Raw genomic sequence first — 8,910 nt, 5'->3', positions numbered from 1 at the left:
CCCCCCCCCCAGCTGAGATGGCAATGTGTAGTGGGGGGAGTTTCTGAAGCCAGTTGGCCCATAGGCAGCCAGGCAGGTCCCTGGTCCCTGTGCTGGGTTCCCTATCCCCTTCATGTGGCCAGGCCTCAGGCCTTGGCCCTCACTCCACACAGCGACAGCCCACCTCGCCAGCCCTGCCACTGCTCCCTCTCTTCATTGAAGCACCCACCCAGTGCGCTAGCACATTCCCACAGCATCCTGGACTCTCCCTCACTAGAACCCAGTGCCTGGAAGGCCCAGCTGAGAGGGCATGGCAGCCTGGGGAGGCCTGCTGGGCTCCCCTGCTTCTGAGCCATACTATGCATGTATAATACACATCCTTATTTTTCCCTCAAAAATTTGGGTAAAAAAGTACACAAGATACACAGCAAAATCTGGGTATAAATGCAAGCAACAAGACTCTAGTATTATCAGTGGATGTGACTTTATCACCAGTAGAAATCCCCAAATTTTCATATCACATTACAGTTGACTTGTTTAAGATACCATATATAATTTTTAAATAATTTGAACATTTTAAATATAATTGATTTTTTTGTAATCCTAGGTATTTTATTATATTTTATTTCATTTAGAAACATTATTTTGAGGAGTACATGTTTCACCAAAATTCCCAGACCGTCCATGGCAAAAGCAAGGTAAAGTACCTTGATCTACTTGAGGCAAGACCTGATTTGCGGGAGACATTTAATACCTGAGGGAAGACCCTACACCCCACTCCACTGGAGCAGCAGTAGCTTCACCGGCGAACTTGCTAGAAAAGCAAATTATCAGACTCTACACAGACATTCTAGATTGGAAACTGTAGGAGTGAGGTCCAGCAGTCTGTGATTCTGTAACCCTTCCAGGTGATTCTGGGACATAGCATTTAAGAACCATTAAGCTAGAAAAGCACTGGTGGGTTGAAACAGATATTCAGAGGCTGCTGAAGGCCATTTAACCAATTAATAAAGACTGAAGAACACTGACAGGTAACTCCTATTTCCTCAGCAGTGGGAAAGTGCCATAGGAAAGTGTCCTAAATCTTAACTTGCAGTTACATACATATATAAAAAGACTTCAGGCTCTATACTTGAGATTTGTTCACTACATGTGTCTTATATCAGAATTAAAAAAATAAGTATACTGTAAGAGACATATAAGAGTGCAATGATAATCTCTGACTTTGGGAAACTTTTCATTCACTTTAGAAATCCACTTAGCTGATCTTTTTTAAGTACTAGTCAGGGTGTTGGGTGAGGATAGAACCATGAATGAGCCAGATATGAGGTCTGTCCTCATGAATTATACATTCTAGTGGGACAGTTGGAGAATTAAGCAGGCTAATAGTGATAGTATGGTGATAATATAGAATCATGAATAATATGCACTATAAATAATTACCGTATTTCATTGATTCTACAATGCACATTTTTTTTTTACAGCTTAGCATCTCTGCAATAAAGTTCTGTTTTAATTAGAAATGTTTTTCCTTTTTCTTTTTGAGATAGGATCTTGCTCTATCACTTAGGTTGGAATACAGTAGTACAATCAAAGCTCACTGCAGCCTCAAATTCCTGGGCTCAAGGGATCCTCCTGCCTCAGCCTTCCAAGTAACTAGGACTACAGGCATTTGCCACCACACCTAGCTAATTTTTTATTATGTTCTGTAGAGATGGTGTCTTGCTGTATTGCTCTGGATAATCAAACTCCTGGGCTCAAGCAATCCCATCTCAGCTTCCCAAAGTGCTGGGACTATAGGAAAGAACCACCATGCCCAGCCTAGCAGGGTTTTTCTAATGGTACATAAAATAAAGGTCCATCTTCAGCTGACAGCATCTTATAAATTCTAAAATATTAAGTATCACAGGATTTCAAAGAGATGTTGTTCACTAAGGATTCCAGGAGTCAAAAGGTAAGACTTGAGCCTGGCTGAAGAAAGAGTAGGATTTTAGAAAGAGGAAGAAAGGGTGCAGCAGGAGGTGAAGGGGGGGACGCTGTCACTGAGAGACAGGTTTAAGTAGGACAGAGAAGGGAAGTGTCAGGAAGCAAAAGGAGCTGGATGGCTAGATGTGTGGAAATCAGATTACAAAAGGCCTAGAAAGATAAGTAGTTAAAAATAAGGAGCAACTAAAGATTTCTAAGCAGAAGAATGAAGATTTTAGTCCAACTCTGGTATGTGGAATGGATTCAAGGAGAGGAGCTATATACACGTATATTTTTAATATTTGCTCAACATTTTTTTTTGCTCAACATCTTTTGAGATTAAAAGAAGTAGATTCAGTCTGTAGGGAGGTTATGCACTCACAGCAGAGCCAATGAAAACACAAGAAGACTGTTTACACATGAACACGTGGAAGAGATAAGCAGGCCAGCACCTAACCCCTCCCCGGGAGCCAGTGGAAGAGCACACCCACTGGGTGTTACTGCTCTTAGCAGCCATGCCTGAATGACCACAGTAGACCCTGCCATTGGCACCAGAGCCAGCCATACTACTGGCCATCCCCTCTCCCTTCACGCCTCAGTGAGGACTTATGGGAAGCCTAAGAAGAGGCTTAAAGAGTTCTTTATCTGCTTTTCTTTTTGAAGAGGTCTCATAGTCATACCAAATTCACTGAATCCTTACCATATCCCTGTAAGGTAGGTTTTACCATCCCCACATTACAGATGAGAAGGCTAGGGTTCAGAGAAGTGAAGTGATTTGCCAACAATGCAAATAGTAGGTAGTGGGGTTGGGATTCACACCTTAGTCTGTCCCCTCTCAAAGTCTGTACTTTTAACTAGCCTTCACTGTGAGTCTCAGGGCTAAGCAGGCTGCCACATCAATAACTTTAGACCTCTTGCTGTAGGTCTGGAAAGAGAACTGCTAACAAAACCAGGCCTTAGCGTGTACCCCAGGTCCTCCAAATTATGGCCTTGCCCCAATCTCTGGCATGCTTGAACATCTATAAGACCAAATCTTAACATTCTGCTCTGCACTTTACTTTATTCTTCCAGGGAAGATAGACTACATAAATCCCTGGCCCCTTGACCTTCTCCTGTCAGTCCCCCCCGACACACACACACCTAGTTTTGGCCTTGCTACCTGCCTGGATCTGACCAATGCCACTATTTGAAAACTGCTGCTGCTAAGCCCCACTCCCTGGCATCTGATTTCTCCATTAAGTCAGGGAGTATGTAAGGCTAAAACTCTGAATCAGTGCTGGGCTCAGATTTGAACAGAGCTGACCAAATGCCACGGGAGGCAGAGATAAGAAGGGATCCTCAGCTGGGCACAGTGGCTCACACTTGTAATCCCAGCACTTTAAGAGGCCAAGGCTGGAGAATTCTTTGAGGCTAAGAGTTCAAGACCAGCCTAGGCAATATAGCAAGACACCCCCACCCCCATCTCTATGAAGAAATAAAATAGTCATCCCAGCTACTCCACATAAAGCCCCAGCTACTCTGGAGGCTGAGGTGGGAGGATCACTTGAGCTGAGGAGTTCAAAGTTGCAGTGAGCTATAATCACACAACTGCACTACGACCTAGGCAGGAGAGACCCTGTCTCTAAAAATGGAATCCTAAGGACAGTCAAAGAAGTATCAATCCAAAGGAGCCTGGCCTGCTGGCCTGGCAGAGAAAAGGAGCCAGCCCAGAGGGAACAGGACTACAATCAAGGTCAACATTAAAGAGCAGGTAGGTGCAAAAGGAGGGATGGAGGTGAAAACATAACTTCCCAGGCACTTGAACGTGGAGATGGGGCCTTCTTGATGGTCTATGTGCATGGAGAAAATGAGTAAGTTGCTAAAGTGGCTGAGACACCTGGACCCAACATCCTTGTGGCTCTGACTAAGCACTCTGGCACTATTACAGATCTTTCATAATATCATTATCATGCTTTGACCCTGATCCAGCCCACTCCCGCCTCCTCCCTCTTATCACCTTCATTCATTCATTCACTGAACAAACATTCAAGCCTCTACTAGGATATAAACTCTATGTAGGCAGAAAGATTGTCTTTTTCATCATTTTAAGGCTTAAAACCCAGAGTAATATCTGACACATAGTAGGCACTGCATATATATTGGCAGAATGAATAATTGATGAGCGTTTGGAAGTGTGCTGAGTCTTACATTGTCTTCTGAGTTGTGACAACACCCATTTCATCAAGCACATGTGACCTGCTGATATTAACCAACAATCAAAGAATTGAACAGGCTAGCTGTTGCCAGCTTATGAAGACAGACCCTTTGTACATTAAGATCATGAAAAAATTATTAAGACAAGAAATAGAATGCAGACTTGAGAAAAGGTTAAAACATGTTTTAATTAGTTTCTAGAACACTGAAAATATACCAATTTATTTTTCCTTTGTATGTACTTTTTTTTGTTAGGGCTTGGTGAGGTTTTGTTGTGTTGTTGCGAAGTTTTTCAATTTTTTTTAAACTTGTGGTTGAAACCATCAGTTCTACTAAGCATTTGTTACTGGGTTCAAAAGAATTTGAAACAAAAAAAAATATGCCTGGAAATTGCCAAAACTGTACAATCAATTTTATTGGTCAAAAATTATAGTTTACCACAAAATGTTTTAGAAAATATTGACACAAAACTTTGTGTCTGGGTTATTTCTTAGGATAGTAGTTCAAGTAACACTCAGATGTTTTCAAGATTTCTGTAAACTCCATGTAACTGCCTACAGGATGCTGTGGCTGGGCAGGCTGATGCTCCATCAGCCACTTTCATGTTCAGAGTAAAGAAATAGCAATTGGGACTTGCAAAGAAACCATGTGAAACCCTAAAGGGGACTTAAACTTTGAATTAGAGGAAACCACATGCCACCACATTGCCAACCATGAACATGTTTACATTTTGTCCAAGTGGGAGTGAGTACAGAAGGAGACTTACCAAGTTGTTGTTGTTGTTCATGTTGTTAAAACAGCCTGACAGTGTAATTTCTCCAGTGGGCTGCTGAGGGAGACGTGCTGGGGCCTCAGCAATGCAGATGGAGGTAGGGAAGAGGATGGGGAAAGGATAAGATCTATGTCCAGCTGATGCTCAGCTCAAGGGTGCAAAGGTCCACAGCAAACTCCAGCTTGGGTTGGGCAGGTATTACAGCTTCTTGGGTGTGTGAGAGGAGGGAGAAACACAGAAATAGCAGGTGTCATTCAAAGTGACACAGGGTCTGCAGAAGATTGCTTAAAGTCTGGTTTATGATCACCTTCCTTGAGAGATCAAAATGTAAAAGAAAATGTCAGCATGAGTACAGGGAATGGTTTACAGAATTTTATTGAGGATTTCCCATGAAAAATCATACTGAGTGTCTTGGGATGGAATGCTTTGTGTTAACAGAGAAAATCTCGCAATGACCTATATCAATTCCTATTTCTAAATTTTGCCATTATAAGTTAGATAAAGCAGTTGAGGCAATAACAAACACTTCTCCTCTCCTCTGACCCCAGAGAAATTAAATGAGTAAATGAGCCAATATGAAGTGAGTTCCCTTCTTACCTGAGAAGCAAGAAGGAGTGAGAACACTAGAAGTCAAAGCCATGACCACAGTGCAGAGCCGCTGCAGCAATAGTCATCCTATTCAGACAACTCCCCCAGAATCTACACCACCCTTCCTGCTCTCCCAGAGCCTTAGCAGAGAGATTGGCATGGCTGAGACAGGGTTTAGGACAAGTCACACCAAGAGCTTTTGTATATGCCCCATCTATCACTAGGAAAAGGACGCCTAGAAAAAGGATAGCCATTAGGAGTCTGCCCTGGGGTAAGAGGTTGGAGGACAAATGCTGCATGAATCAGTGCCACTTCTTTCTTGTTTCACTATGCCTAAAACACAGCTTATTTACTTTGTGAAGTGCCTGGATGTGGAGTGTGCAACTCTCAAAAACTGTGAGGGTGAGTTAGGGAGGAAAGGGAACACAGTGTTTTGTATTTCCAAGCAATTGAACTATCCATAGCAGGACTCCCTGGGGGGATTAAGGAGGAAGGACTAGAGGACCTAGATCCTGATCTCTAGGAGGGTTGGCTGGGGTATGGAGTGGAGCTTAGCCCAAGCCAGAAACTAAGGCGTCCTCAAACTACGGCCTGCAGGCCACATGTAGCCTGGTTTGCCACCACTGCCTGTCCTGCTGAGCAGCCAACTTGCCCAGGGCCTGCAGTCCGGCCCTCCAACAGTCTGAGGGACAGTGAACTGGCCCACTGTTTAAAGTTTGAGGACCCCTGAAAGGTGTTAGGCAAAGAAACTGAGGATTTGGGCAACACAAGAAGATCAAGGTAAAGGTGCATGAGATACCCTAGAAAGCATGAATGCTCAGGGCCAGAGAGATAAGTGAACAGGAATCCAGGCTGTGATTTCCTATTAGTGTGACCTTAGTGTCCAGTTATCTAAGAGTCTGTTTTCTCATTCATAAAATATGGAGAACAATGTCAGAGGGACAGTGTGAAAATTAAGCTACATAAAGTATATAGGTTCAAAATAAACACTTTTATTCTACTAAATTGTAAGTTTCTTGAGAGCAAAGAATGGGTCTTAGCAGCACAGCAGTTGCCACATAGAAAGAGTGTTTAATAAATGTTTACTAATAAGTGAGAAAAACTCCTATTCCAGACCCTATCCCCAGGTAAGGCTGAAATTGCTGGTCCATTCTCTTTCTTATTACTCAGAGTGAAGTTCATGAACCATTGACATTACCCAGGAACTTGTTTAGAAATGTAGGATCACTGGGCACCAGTGGCTCACACCTATGATCCCAGCACATCTGGAGGATTGCTTGAGGCCAGGAGTTCAAGGCCAGCCTGGGAAACATAGAAAAGACCTTGCCTCTCCAAAAATAAAAAAGGGAAAAATATTAGCCAGGTATAGTGGCACATGCCTGTAATCCTGGGAAGCTGAAGCAGGAGGCTCCCTTGAGCCCAGAAGTTCAAGGCTACAGTGAGCTATGATTGTGCCACTGCATCCAGCCCTGAGGCAGAGTGCCACCCTGAGAAGAGGGGAGAAGAGGAAAGGAAAAAGGAAACAGGAAAAAGGGGGAAAAGGAGAAGAAAGGGGAGAGGTGGGAGAGGGAGGAGGGAAAGAGAAGGGGAGGAGAGAGAGGGGGGAGTGGAGGGAGAGAAGAGAAGGGGAAAGAGAGGGGAGGAGGAAAGAGAAGAGAGAGAAAGGGAAGGGGAGTGGAGAGGAGAGAGGGGAGATGCAGAAGGATCTCTAATCCCACCCCACACCTATTCAGCCAGATCCCCAGGTGCTTAAATTTTGAGAATCACTGCCTGTCAGGATTGACAGGAGTCCTGAAAAGGCCTAAACCTCCTGCTAGAGGGCCTCTAGCAGCTCCTCCCGGGAGGGGCTGGGTAAGGCAGGAGCTGTCCTGCCTTCCTTAAATCCTGACCACTGTCTGTGAGGGTTTGGGCAAATGTCCAGCCTCTCTGCATCTGAGGAGCCAGGACCTCAATCTCATCAGACAGCTACAGTCTGCAGATTCCATGTGTATGTGAGCAAACCTTGACTTTCAGAGCAGCAGCCTGAGCTTGAAGCAGTGTCTAGAGGTCAAAGAGGCAAAGAAGTCAAGTCCAGGGAGGTCAGGTGGGAGGGAAGCTAAAGCAGGTTAGGCTGGTCCAGAGGGCAGAAGGCGAGGGAGAAACAGAAGGCAGACAGTTCCACCAATGCTTACTGAGCCTCTCACGCAGAGTTTTTCATTTTTTATCTCCCAGCACACTTGAACCTATAGTTAAACTTCCACAGCACTTAACTTATGTTGATCAAAAAAGAGTAAAAAGGAGAATATACTTACTGTGTTTTGAACTTCTTTTGAAAATAATTTAATGAATGATCTTTAAAATTTTTCAAGGCACACCTAAGATCCTCTCATGGCATACCAGTGTGCCATGGAAAATCACTCCCCTGCTGGGGAACTCAGAGCCCTCATTTTAGGAGAGGTTGTTATGCATCTCACTGCCCGCAGCATGCAGATGGATGTGATAGAAGGTCAGTCAAGAGGTACACACTTGCTCCTTCTGAAGGCAGGTCTGAGGCTTGCTCTCTCCTGCTGACGTAAATAATGAAGGTGGGAAAGTAGAAATTTCAGGGACCAGAAATTTAAAAGTGCTTTGGAAAACAGAACAGAACATCTCAGGACCTTTACTTGCACCACAACCCTGAGGGTTTTCAGTCTAGAATGTCCTGCTCTTCAAAAGACAATAGGCCAACAGCCTCAGTAACAGATAATGTTGTCTCCAGGGAACAGCACAGAATCCTAAAATCCAAGAACGTCAGAGCTGGAGGGGATCTGGTGGCTTTCAAACTTTTTTTTTTTTTTTTTTTTTTGGTTGATCCATGGAGCCCTGTCTGCCAACACTATCCTACTTGGACTCTGAACATGTGAAATGCATATTAGCAAAACAGCTCTTACTAGAGCAGAAGTTGGACCCAGAGAGGTTCCTTTCTATGGCCCATTGGTGGATACCCCTGGAGCGGTTTGAGAAGCACAGCTCGGCCGCTGTCCTATCCCTAAACAAAGGAGGCCAAGCTGACGAGGTCTTCTGTGCCCTGGTACCTGTTCTGCTCATTATTCACACGACCTATGCTTTTCCTGTTGTGGACTCTCTTCAGGCTTTGGGACATGGGACGTTTCCTCTCTGGGGCCTTCCTATGTGCTGTTGTCTCTGCTGGAAACACTCTCTGCTCCCTGCACGTCTCTGTCTTCCCACTCCTCCCCCACTGGCCTGTCTCCTCCACATCCTGCCATCTCCACAGACACCTGTTGTGTTCACTGTGCTAAGCACAGTGCCTGATAAACAGTAGGTTCTGGGTATCCATCTCTTTTGAATGAGTGAATGAATATCCTTACAGGCAGCTTGCTCCATGCCTGACAGCCAGTTCTGACATTCAAGAATGTTGACAGCCCCTCTCCCAA

The sequence above is a fragment of the Otolemur garnettii genome, unplaced genomic scaffold (genome assembly GCF_000181295.1).
Source record: "Otolemur garnettii isolate 467f Iridium unplaced genomic scaffold, OtoGar3 scaffold00001, whole genome shotgun sequence".
Classification (NCBI taxonomy): Eukaryota; Metazoa; Chordata; class Mammalia; order Primates; family Galagidae; genus Otolemur; species Otolemur garnettii.
This window is presented reverse-complemented; position numbering follows the sequence as displayed.